The following is a 12,887-nucleotide window of genomic DNA, read 5'->3' as shown; positions in this document are numbered from 1 at the left end:
ATGGATAACATGTAAAACTGTAACCTATGTAAATTGCTCTGGATGAGAGCACCTGCTAAAATGACAGTAATGTAAGGTAAAACGATGTTCAGTTTTTGAGCAGGGGGAGCCAACCGCGCTGGGACCACCCCGAGCGACGCGGACACAGGCACTGTGTGTTCCCGTCAGTCGGCGGTGTTCTCGTAGGTGAGGGGAAATTTGGGTTCCACAGCTGCAACACCCCCCCCCACCTTCTTCACCCGGGTTTGGTAGAGAGCGAGCAGAGATGTGGCTATCTCTCAGCGATCATCGCCTTTATAAGGCTGAGAGGCGGATGTGGTGAGGCCGCGCACGCTGGCCTCTTTGCGCTAAGTTTCCATCTGCTCTGCTGAGAATAACAGCCTCGGCAGCGGGGGATGTGAGCGGTGCTGCGCGGCGCTGCTCCCAAACAGACCAGACACAGACAGCTCCGCCGCTCCCTCCATACGGAGAACATCAGCGCCGCTAATGACCAAAACTCAACTACCAAAAAAAGTACATTTAAACAAATGCACACATCTTTAAACAATCAAGTTCCTATGCTGTGTGGGAGGTTCAGAAGATATATGACTAATGCCAAGTGAATAACATCACTATACATATTTAGGTTAAAGGGTGACTGCATTGTATTCAAACTTATTTTAATTTAACCTCCTCCGATGTGCAGATCACAACTAGATAGCACACTATAAACTAACAATATAGTATTATTACAAGACAGAGTGAGTCATTTGCAACATACTGGAGAAAATAGTGGAGAAATAGTGGAAACATCTGATAATATCTACAGGAAATAGCAACATACTATTTGCACCCAGCTGACTCACTACTTGCAATCTCAGACTTGATCATAACTGATCTACTTGTAATATGAGCTAAAAACCTAAAAAAATATAGGCCTACTACCTAGCTAGCTAGGTACAATAATTTAATTTGCAAGCAGGCCTTGATGGAATGCTGCATCTGCCTTTTAAAGTTTCCTAAAATATTCCATAAAATTACATAACTGTACAAGAGCAACAAAAAAGTTTCACTTGGCAACATCGCTACAGCAGTAGCTAGGTACTTCCAGGGTCTAAGATTAGCTAAACATTAGTAAGATGATCTGCTATGGCTGCCTCATCACTTGGTCTGACACATGCCATCACTGCTCCAAATACTTCCAGGATATTACTTCAGTCAAGTAAAAACAAAACAAAAAAAAAATGTGCGTAAGGTAAACTGCCCTTTTACAAGTACTGACACCATTAGACTGCAAATCAGCTAATCCAGCCAAAGACAATGGAGAGCAGCCCACACAGCTGAGATAAATAAAAATAGCCTGAAGAACTGATTGTTTTGGTGGCGCACTGCTTTAGAAGCAAAGCTCCAGTTTAAGCAGGACGGATAAACACACAGATGGAGATCCGCTAAAGCACTGATATTTACATTCTGAGCACCGATGGAGACAGCAAGCCAAACACGCTGCCGGATCAATGAGTTTGTCCCGGCCGCATTCCCCTCCACGGCAGACAGGAAGCACTCGATCGGCACTGTGCAAGCTGGCTCGGTGTCAGAGCGGCGGCCCCCGGGCAGGGGGGGGGACGCGGGCCCCAGAGAGCCGGGTGTGAGCACCGCGGCCCGTGCAGACGTCTCTGGCTCCGAGCGTGTGCTGTACCCTACCCAGCCACCGCCAAATAACACCCAGGGCTGCCACTTCAGCCTCGTTGCCAGGTTACGGAATTCCGCCCGGCCAGGTACACTTCCCAGCAGGGCTGGAGTTCTGTAAACGCCCAAGGACAATCACAGTGTGTGAGTGACAGCCGTGTGGCTGAAACGGCCGCGGTCTGCACCGAACGTGCTCAGACCGCCTGGCCACTGTACTGCACCGTGCATTACTCACAGTTTGGCAGGCTATGCCGCTGTGCATGCTGGGAGAAAAAAAAAAAAAACATAAGAGAAACAACACAATCAAGGTCCAGGTGATTATTTGATTTAAGAGGCTGCACTGTGGCTGAAATGCAAGTGCGATGTGTTCTCTTAGAACAGTCTTCTTGTTAGGCACAACCAGCCGTTTATATGTATACCTCCTTTAACGAGCCCTAACATCAGCAAGTTTCGCCTTTCGTTCTCTGACGGCATCTGTGCGTTACTATGACGAAGTCACGATTCGAGTTGTGAAACTTAAGCTGAAATGAAAGTTGGCTGTCACCATTTCCACCTTGTGATGTGGCAGTCTTTTCTTATTTCGGGGCGATCAGCACAGACAGAGGAGCGAACACGCACGTCACCTCTAACGATCGCACGTGTTTGAAGGACGGTCACGGTCTACCCGTTTACTTCGCTGATCTCAGATCAGTCGCGCCTGCTGGCAGGAGCACGGCCGACACACAGCAGCCTGGAGCAGCCCTGCACAGGGGCCGACGCTTTGAGTGCGTTCGGTTTTTCTTTTCTGAGACCGGTGCTTTACAGCTGGACTCACTGCAAGACGAGCGCCAACCCAACGGACGGGCTCGTTTATCTATGCCACACACAGGCGCAGCTCAGTGCTGGTGGCCAGGGAAGCAGAAGGCCACGCTACAGCAGAGGCTGGGATGTCCAACATTAACACCTCACCCAGCGGCCTGCGCGCGTGAGGGTATCCGCGGCCAAATTAACTTACAGTATTTCCCTAACCAGCTTGGACGGAGCGGTTCCTTTCCTTTTCGTAGGACAGGATTACACTTAGGACACACTCGCATAGTTCTGACGCTTCATTTTCATGTCAAAAGCGTGAAAACCGATTCTAGTGTGAGAGTGTGTGCAACTGCCTCCGTTTTATTAATTACAGACGAGCCTGTACTTTGTCTGTGTAAAGCATGCTCTTGTCTGCACAACTGTACTGAAGCTGCTGCAGTGATTCCTGAAACAGACATCAGCTACAATCAATCAACGTGTCACAATAAAACATGCGAAAAGGTAGGAAATTATATCACTCAATCACCGCACTCACCAGATACTAAAACCACGCTTTAAACGACAGCTAAATTCAAGCATTTGGGGTAATAATGTCTTATTTCATTGTCAAGGACAAATCATTTAGACAGCTATGGAAGAACTTGGAAAACAAGAGCTATATTCATAGACATCAAAATTAACGGTTTTAAGGAAAGAAATCTAAAATGGGTCCCCTTAAATAAAGTTACATGTCCGTAGGCCTCCTCCTTTACCAGAGAGGTAGACCCAACGCCACAGCTCAGAGACCATGTGCTGGTTTACCATAAACACATGAGGCTTCAGGGTAATCTGCTGTGGCACGGGGTTATGGCATTCACTAGCTTTAAGTTCCCTTTTTGTTTGACCCAGATACTCTCTCCCATATGGACATCAGATGAAACAAACTAAACCTTTTGTTATGCACAAAATAATGTTTTTAATTACTTTTGCTTCAGTGCAGATGCCTGAAAATTTGATTGTCACACTAAGCACAACCACGGCACTTACAATAGCTAGTAGCTGCCATCCAAAACTGGTGCCAAGAGTGGAAGAGAAGTTGGCCCAATTTTACTGGACTGCATCTAATGCTACATGTAAATAATGTAAGATAACCTACATGTTCCATTTGTTTGTCTGGTTTTACAATATGACAGTTTTCACAAAGGACTTTAATTTGTCCGGAGAACTTTGCGTGTTTACAAGTTAAGATATTTTTTTTCTTTTCCGGCTTTGGATTTTCAGTTTTGTTTTTATTTCGGAGAGAAGTTTCTCCTCAGTGAGAAATTTATCCGCTTTGTCCTTGAATTTGTTTGTCAATCTTAAAGAACTCTTTGTAAAGTCAAAGCTCCCATTGAAACACCATCCTGACACAACAGAGCTGACTAAAGGGCAAACTGCTTTATGAGAAGAGGTGACAGCTGTCTGCTCTCGGCAGTATGTGACTATCAGTAGGGGTCTCCCCACAAAGGACAAATATGTAATTCAAATATCTTTTCCACTAGACATGGCAGAAAAAAAACACAAATAAAATCTTTTCCAGCTGTCCTACAACGAAGGTTAGACACAACCGAGTAAAAATGAAACGTGCTTTCACCACCCTCGCACGCATTGGCATTTCAGATGAATGTGTGGCAGAAACCACACTGTTTTCACCTCTTCTGCACACCTACTGGTTCCTGCAAATGCTGTAACGTAGACATCGGTCTCTCCGGTTGACCTCAGCACAGCTTAATTCACACACAGGAGGAAAAAAAAAAAGAGAGAGATCTGCAGTTTGATTTCCCGAAACTGAAGCCACTGTTCCCTAGCATGTAATGCTGCAGTGTATGTATGAAGCTTGTTTCACTGATCAACAGCCTGTGCGACCTATCGGAGATGCTTTCACCGATAAGCACAACTTCCGCCTTCTGGCAGCTCCAGCTAAAAAGGCCTGTAATTTAGAATAATGTTTTCCATTACATAGGACTCAAAATCAGACACAATGTGGATGCTACTTATGTGGAAAAAAGCCCAATATCCAGGGAATATGCCACGTGCGTTACATTCTTACAACTTCCTGTCACTGAATGACAGCTTTTCCTCTTTAAAAAAGAGAGCAATGTCACCTTCAAATAAGCTTAAAGTAGATGGGACATGTACATAGCACATAAGTATATATCTATTGGTAGTTTGTCAATAATCAATCATTCTCATCAATTACCTTTCTGTGTCCCTTAAAAAAGTATGCCCTACTGCTAATGCCTTCTAGTCTTTCTATATCTCTGGCACTGGAATTGAATCTACTGAAGAGAGGAAATTTAAAAGGTCCATGTGATATCCATTTGTCTAGCGAAGAATCTGATTTATCTGACGCCAGCTTCCGATACTGTTTAACTTAACGATTCTGAAAGAAGCCAAAAGCAAAGTCAGTTTACTTTATAGGAGGGAGAGGAGTAAAAAAAAAAAAAAAAAGGATGCTGGCAAGAGACAAGGAGACCCAGATGTACGCAAGCAATTCATCTAAAACAGCTTACTTCTGTGGCAACAGCGGGACTGCGTCAGAAATGTGTCCCCTAGACACGCCTCCTTCTACGGTTAACGGCCACGGTGCTGTCTCATTGGCCGAGGGCAACGCCATGTGCTGATGCGCTGTGCCATCACTGATCCCATGATGCCTTTCTGTCAGCATGTCCGCACAAGGCCCCACCGCTGTCAATCACACACCTGCACTTTCGTCTTTCCCTCCCCTCGGTGGAGGTGGAGAGACCCCCCCTCCCACCATGTCCACTAACAGACACGGAGACGAAGACCTGAGCGTGCTCGGAAAGAGAGAGAGAGGAGCAGCCGTAGAGAGCTGCAAATCTCCGCAGAAATGAAGGTTTATGGGAGGAGGCTCCGGCAGCTGCCGTTTCGGACAGCTGCTCTCGGCGGTCACGTGACCACATTCCTCCTCCCTCGGAGAGGAAAGCTGGACCACAGATCCTTGTTATCCATTATTTAACGGAACAAAATAGTTTCAGTGTGGTTTGAACACGACCGGTTTTTGGACCCTTTTCAAACAGGCATATGTGACATGTTTTCAGAAACAGAGCTGGAACATAAAAAAAAAACGGCATGCTGGTTCACAGCATAGGCCAGAAAGAAAAGCCTGACTCAATATCTGATCCATCTCAGACATGTTCAGATCAGGAACCTCACTGCCATAAGCACAAGCTTGCCCTCAACTCCGAGACATGATCAAAAACAATGTTAAAAGGAAACGCACATGATACTATATTAAAGGTTGCTTACATAATATAATTACAAAGGGGACTTTGTTGTCTCCACTCTTTAAACAAAGATCTATGGGCCAAACTGTACTGCTGGCTCCAGACCGCTATTCTGAGTGAAACTCATCATGGAGAAATCAATGCAGTGACGCAAAAGCTGGGTTACTTACTGTCTCTGTTCCTCTAATTACCAGTGAATAAAATTTTACATTAGACTTGCTTATCATTGCAATCAACCCAAACACAAAGGCTTAGAAGTACAGCTTCCTAATTACTGCTGTATTTTGTATCCAACAAGTGGAGATTCACAGCGATGCTTTCTGTAAGCCGAATCAAGAAGAATGCAAAATAATGAATCAACTAACACAAATACATCTACAAATGTTAAACATACATTTTGCTTTCTTGTCCTAATTTTGTATTTTATGAGCTCCAACTGAAGTTTCCACCATTTTCACATCACATTACAGATACCTAGATAATTTCATTTACCAAGCCTGCAATAGCCATATACCCATGGCAACCTAAACACAAAAGATACTTCACTAAACATGCATTTATAAAAAAAGAAGGGCTATCAGACTACTGTCTAACAACACCACTGATAAATAAGTCAAAAGGGTTCGTTTCCATTCTGAAATAGACACATAAACCTGGGGAATTCTGGGTATTCCCTGGGGTAGATCTGCTAGAGAACATCTGCAGTGGAACTTTCTGTTCCGGAACCCTGATGAGTGGGAACTGCTTCCTGGGTCAGAGGGCGGCCTCCTGCCAGACACAACACTCGCATACGCCAGCCGCCCACCACGAGCAGGCCGTTCCCACGCGACTCGTCATTAGGTCAATCACCGCGCGCTAATGCTAACGGGCGCTGCAGTGAGCCGCGCGCCCAGAGCCCAGCAGCGGTTTCGGCCTGTGGTGAGTAAAAGGCGTCCAGGCTGAGCCTTCGCCGTGTGAGAAGGGGCCCCAGTGGGGCGGTTTCAACACCACCCGAAAGGAGGCGAAAACGAGAATGTGCCATTTTTGCAAAGGGCCTCTCCTCTAGTGCTGGCAGTACCCTGCACAGGCACTCAGCTCGCTCATACGCTTTAGAGGCCATGAGCTGCCTCTCATTTAGGAGATTGATTCCCTGCGTCTCCTTGCTGAGCCGGAAGAGGTGCGCTGTACATCAACTTTATGGCCGCTCAGACAGGGTGATGTAATCAGCCATTACACTAGGGAGAGATTGTGTCTGATTGGCAGTTCAAAGGTACCAGGCTATATTGAATCGAGGGGGTTCAATCAAGCTACCAATGCAGATTTTGCTCCTTATATCTTAATTTAAGGAAGACACGTGTGACACTAATGACATAATCCATCAACAACATCAAACAGGACACCTGAAGGCTGGGGCATTTGGGTGTGCCTCCAGTTTTGCTGTGTTACAATGCAGAATTCATCCTTACTATTCAGTATTGGTAATGGACTTGTTCTGTAACAACTTCTTTTTACATAGTGACATTCAGTATAATGCTTTACCATTCTTGCTGTGTCATTTGCCGACAGAGATGTTGTTCCTAACCTTGCGGTTTCCCCAATATGCACACTGCAAAGCACAGAGCTGACTGCACCACACAGGAACCTCCATTTCCTTCCAACTCAGTGCCACGCTGTGATGTCAGCGGGTGACATTTCTCTCTCACTAATGCATGAGGGATGCATGAGTGGCCTCCCTGTATAGCTCCCAATTCCACATCTCGTTCTCTGTCCACCCCACACATGAGCCTTTCAATGCACACACAGCTACCCATTTAAGTCATTGACATTTTATTGAAATGTTGACATTTCTTAAAATGTTTGCTGAAAATGAATGTGAGTGTTCTGAATAAATTTAAGATGTACACAAAGTACAAAGGGCAGACTGTCTACATAGCTCAGTCGACAATTTGGAGTCTGCGTTTTGGCACTTTGATCAAGACAAATTAAGAAATAATAACAAAAGAGCAGCAAAGAGATTTGCAAATATAATCTGCAGAGTGAGGGGGAGGTGAAGTACTGGAGGGCTGAATCTGGTTAAGAATCCACAATAAGACAACTAAGAGCGTGCGATAATTTGCTTATTAATTAATATAGATAGCTGCTCCAGTAAAGGTTAACCTTTTTGGTGCCTCATATTCCATTCAGGTCTAAGGTGCAGATAACAGCCACACATTTCAGTGGAGAACACTCTTGTGCAAACTTACTTTAGCCAAAAGCCTTCTTTTACAAAAGTGGCCTACATTTGGTCTTAAGGAAACAAAAAAACCAACTCCTCATTCTTCTTTCATTTGCTGTTATTACTGCCACAAATCTGATCTGATGGAAATTCAGCTTTGCAGTGTAGTGTATTTTTATTTTTAAGAGGAAAAAAAAAAAGCGTGCTTCACTCCAAGATGAAAGAGCAATGACGATTGTGAATCAGGTCATGCTTTAAGACTCAGTAATCCCTCTGTTCCGATATTACAGGGGAATTACTGCCCCCATCGGGGGTAAGCACGCCGGCCCCTGGGGGCGCTACGACAGACGGCCATTTCGAGCAGAGCGCAGATTAGAGGCTAATTTACTACCCATCAGTGAGCCACGCAGGGGTGTTCGGCGTGTCGAGGTGGGAAGAAAGGAACGATTGTCACCGTCCTCCCCAAGTTCAAAATAAGTCCATCGATGTGTAAAGTCATTAGTCTGCCTGGGCCAGTTTAAGGCCCACGTTGAATACCTCGAACAATATACCTGTCAGGCCCCTCACCAGGGTGTGCAGTAAGTCTACCCCGCACAAAGACGCCAGGCAGCTGCCATTGTCCGGGACTCAGACGCCCGCGAAAGAAAGGCCTTTTCACGTGGGCCAATAAAATTAACGCGGAGTGACGCTCCTGTAATGAGCGCGTTTTATTCAGCACTGGGTGGCAGTGTGGAAGACTGTGAGCCCTAAACGAAGAAGCAAGTTCTGATAAGACTTTTTTTAACAACAACAACAACCTCTTTCTCTGTCATGTATATACAGCGTATACACTAACAAGTGCACCAAGCTGCTTAGTACCACCACAGAGAAGAAGCTTTCCTGAATGAAGCCGTCAAATAAATTCCCAAATTCCTGCTGTAGGCTGTAGGAAGACTGTACAGAGCCAAGATGATGGACTCTCAGTACTTTACCCCTCAAATTCCGGCCCAGCTTTGTCTGTGTGGAAGATCCATCATCAGAACTTTGCACCTCAGTATTTTTACTCAGATTGTTTTGATTCAGTAAATGACTGCGCCAGCAAGGACTGCCAAGTCTGCCATATCCCCAGTCCTAAACAGGGCTGTGTTTCTCTGCGTCTGCAAGGTTCATCGCTGGGTGGGGGCCCCCGAGCATGCATGCGTGCGTGTGCGCGCGCGCACACACACACACACACACACACACACACACACACACACACTCACACACTCACACACTCACACACTCACACACACTCACACACACTCACACACACTCACACACACTCACACACACTCACACACACTCACACACACACATTCACACATTCACACGGCAAAGAGAACTGCCCTCTAGCCCCTCCCCCCTCTCAGAAAAGGAGGCCAGCACCGCTGAGCAGGCTGTGCATTTGAGCAGGATGCTACAGACCCTAAACTGCAGGGTGTCGGCCGGCCCATTACGCATCCTGCTTCACGCGGTTTCCTGATCACAACAACGACAAAACAACCGCAAAACAGCAAAGCACAGATCAGCCACTCACTTCTCCAGCCGAACACGGAGCGTGAATCTCAGGAAGGTGTTCGGCGCAGTTAAAGGTGTCAGGAAGGCGTCGCAGAGGTGGGTGAGAGAGAGGAGAACCTCATTAAAGCGGCAGCTCCGCAGGCCCCTTTCCCACAATCCCTCCCTTCAAAGGGCCGCCTGTGGTCCCAGGCGGGGGAGAGCGAGCCTGCACTGATCATGGCTGATCACGGCTGATCGTGGCAGGTCACCCCTTCATCTGACGGCATCGTCTCCGATCCCGCCGGAGTTTCCGCTGTACGGTTCAAAACCCCGCGTCTGCGAGCGTGGCCTAATGAAGCTGGATATCAATGGCTTCATTTAACACCCCCGGCTCTCCTGAGGTGGAGAGAGCACTTTTCATGTTGCCGGGGAGTCTTTGGGGGGGGGCTCCTGAAACTGAAGGCGCGGGGTCCTTTTGATGTTTCCCGATCTGATGTTTCCCACCAGCTAATGCGCGTCGGTTCCTTTTATTCAGTGACGTTTGCTGTCTTCCGCGTTATCTTCTGCTAACTGTGTCCCAGGAGCAGGGCGGCACTGCAGATGGAAGAGTTGTCAGACGTCAGTGACAGGAGGAGTGGGGCGAGGGGGGGGGGGCACTGGGGGTGCTCTTGGAGAGGCCCTCAAACTGGCAGAACCTGCAGGCCCTGCAAAGCGCTGGCAGAGGGGCAGAGAGATCCTGCCACTAGGCTTTTTGGCCCGCTTGGCCGGGCACTGTTTGTAAATACAGACCTTCCTCATCCATCATTCGGACGGGTTTCGCTGCAGCAGGGCAGTCTTGTTCGGCTCTTTCTGCAGGTCAAGAGGAAGCGATGCTGGGTGGGGGGGGGGGGGGGGGGGGGGGTGGGGGCGGGGGTGTACCGGGCGAGTCTCGGAGCCTTGCAGCTTCCAGCTCTGTAATGAACTCCTTCATTAAAATAACATGGAGGACGGAGCGCGTGCGGGCGCAAAATGCAAACAGATGTGTCAACAAAATGCACTGCAGCTAAAATAGGTTACCACAGCCTTCACTTAATCCCAGCGGAGGGGAAGGGAGAACCCCACAGCTATGATCTGCTCTGCGTCTGACGGAAAACAACGCTGTGCTTTCAGAGCCCCAACAGGCCCGAGTTTTAGCTTCCGATTGAAAAAGGGAATCGGGAATCACACATTTTTTTGGTACTCAATTCTAAGTGGGGAGGAGGTGGACGCTGGGCTGCACCAGTATGAGGAGAACATTAGCAGTGCTCAGGAGTGTTTTCACTGAGAATTATGTCTTAATCTTCTGCAGCGACCCATAAACTGTACAAGCCTCCTAATGTAAACATAATCTGCGCATTTGTATTTAATAACGAACAAAAGTATCCAGGAAGCTCATGGAAGCCGGGGGCAGAGGGGGAGGGGGGTCTCAGCTTTCGAGAGCTGACGGGAAGGAATGAATCACTTTCAGATAGTAGACACCTCTTCCACTGAATGCGTAGGAGCCGGTGGTCTGGTGTTCCAGAAGGCGGTCCCGCTGAAGAAGAGCGGTCGTAATCATTTCAACATGGGATGACTAACCTGGCATCGCAAGCCCAGCACTTCCTCTTTCAGCGCCACTCTGTCCTCGCCCCCAACAACAAAGAACAAAATCTCAACTTTCCAACGGGTAACACCCGTGTAAAACTCTGCGTTCTGGTCGCTGGAGCCAAAACCTTGTCGGTGACACAACCCACCAGAGCAGCTAAAGACGTTACTGTGCAACAGAAGGTCAACATGAATGGCTAAAGCACAGCTGTGCTCCTTTTTTTTTTTTTTTCCAGAAGAAGCCCCCATGTGCACTGGCTGATTTCCACTCCGATGCTGTTGTGGAATTCCCTAAAAAAATCCTTTCCATTTATAGCATGGCGTACACTGCTCTCCTTTCTGTCTATGGGACTGCCGTCTGCTCACAGAAGCGGCTCTGAGGAGGAGAGGGGGACTTCACAGACCCTCTGGCAGGCCTCGTATGGATGCCCTGGCCACTTCTATTTTCCAAAACAGAGAACAAGAAAGCAGCAGTCCAAAAACAAATGGCCTCATTGGTAAAAACTAAAGATGGCCACTGTGCAACAGTTTTTGTGCAAAAGAAAGGGAAAGAAAGTTTCCTTTCGACAGAACATTGTGTTTCACAAAGCCGATATGAAATCTACCATCTGTGAGACTGTACATTTCTGGAAAGATAAAAGCTAAACACAAAAACCAAAGGGTTTATAAAAGCGCACAATTCACACCATTCATTTGTGGGAATAACCACAAAGCAGCGGGAATCTTTGTTTTTGCTTTCTCTTTTGTTACTGTAGATGAAGTCTCTTTCCATGACGTATTATCATGAATAATATCATCACTTCACAGGGACTGCACTTGGGTCACAAGCAGGACTAGGAGGTGAGTTGTGTGATGGACCTAAATCTCTATAGCCAACTTCAGCTAGCCAACTAGCTTGCTCACCCCTGAAAGTCCTTGCAAAAGGGGAAAAAACGTGACCTAAACTGAAATCTCCATACTTGCTCATTTCCACATTTGTTCATTTTCCCCTGCTTTGAAAAGTCGGTAGCTGGCTTTCTGAGAGGGCCTACTCGCTTCACTGTTCTTCATCAATAATAACAACAGCGAAAAGTATAGTGCATGACAAAAGGACAATTCAATCAGGGTTTTACGGGAACATGCAGTAATGGTGGTGTTGTGCTAGACTCCTGCATTATTCAGTGTATTTCTCAACAAAGAGAAGCAAACAGAGCCGACATGACCGGCGAGGAAAGCACTCCTCTGCGGGTTGTGCCTTTTGAGGGACCAGCAAAAGCAACGGATTCTAGCCGTCAAGAAAGAAACCTGCAGAGACCAATAAGAGCTGTGTGCTCATTCTTTCAGCTTTCACGCCTACATCTGTCTGGAGTCGCGTACAGCGCACCGATCTTTGCTCAATTCGCACATGTGGACGGGATGTGACACATACCCTGAGTGTGAAACGGCTGACGATCTGCATTTAGGTTTGCGCTGCTTGTCGGCCTCTTGCAGTGTTGGAAATGCTTGCCAACAATGCAGAGACACCCCCCAGCTGAGTGTGAGTCAACAAGAGCTGACATCATCCAAATGACTAAACTTTCAGATTACCAATAGCTAAACTTGCATAAACTACCCAAGATGTGAATGTATGTACTATACACGTTTCTTAGGAAGATGCCAATTTCAAAATCTCCATTCATCAATTGACTTTGGATTTTGAACCTCATGTTGGTTAAAATTAAATAAGAAAATAAAAACTGGAATCCAGTTTGGAGGGCGTCAAAACAAGCATATTTCTGTGAGTGCAATATATGCTTCTATATGATAGGTTTGTATTTGTGTGCAGCCTGTGTGTGTGTGTGTGTCCAGGTAAAAGCACAGAAGAACAGACAGGTCTG

General features: G+C 46.8%; 1 protein-coding gene across 3 annotated transcripts in view; it reads right to left on the bottom strand.

Annotated features, from left to right (window-relative positions):
- Positions 1-12,887, bottom strand: part of fynb (FYN proto-oncogene, Src family tyrosine kinase b) — a 57,728-nt gene that overhangs the window by 29,787 nt on the left and 15,054 nt on the right. The window lies entirely within an intron of this gene.

The sequence above is a fragment of the Megalops cyprinoides genome, chromosome 17 (assembly GCF_013368585.1).
Source record: "Megalops cyprinoides isolate fMegCyp1 chromosome 17, fMegCyp1.pri, whole genome shotgun sequence".
Lineage (NCBI taxonomy): Eukaryota > Metazoa > Chordata > Actinopteri > Elopiformes > Megalopidae > Megalops > Megalops cyprinoides.
The sequence above is the reverse complement of the archived record's forward strand: the minus strand, read 5'-3'. Positions and strand labels throughout refer to the sequence as shown.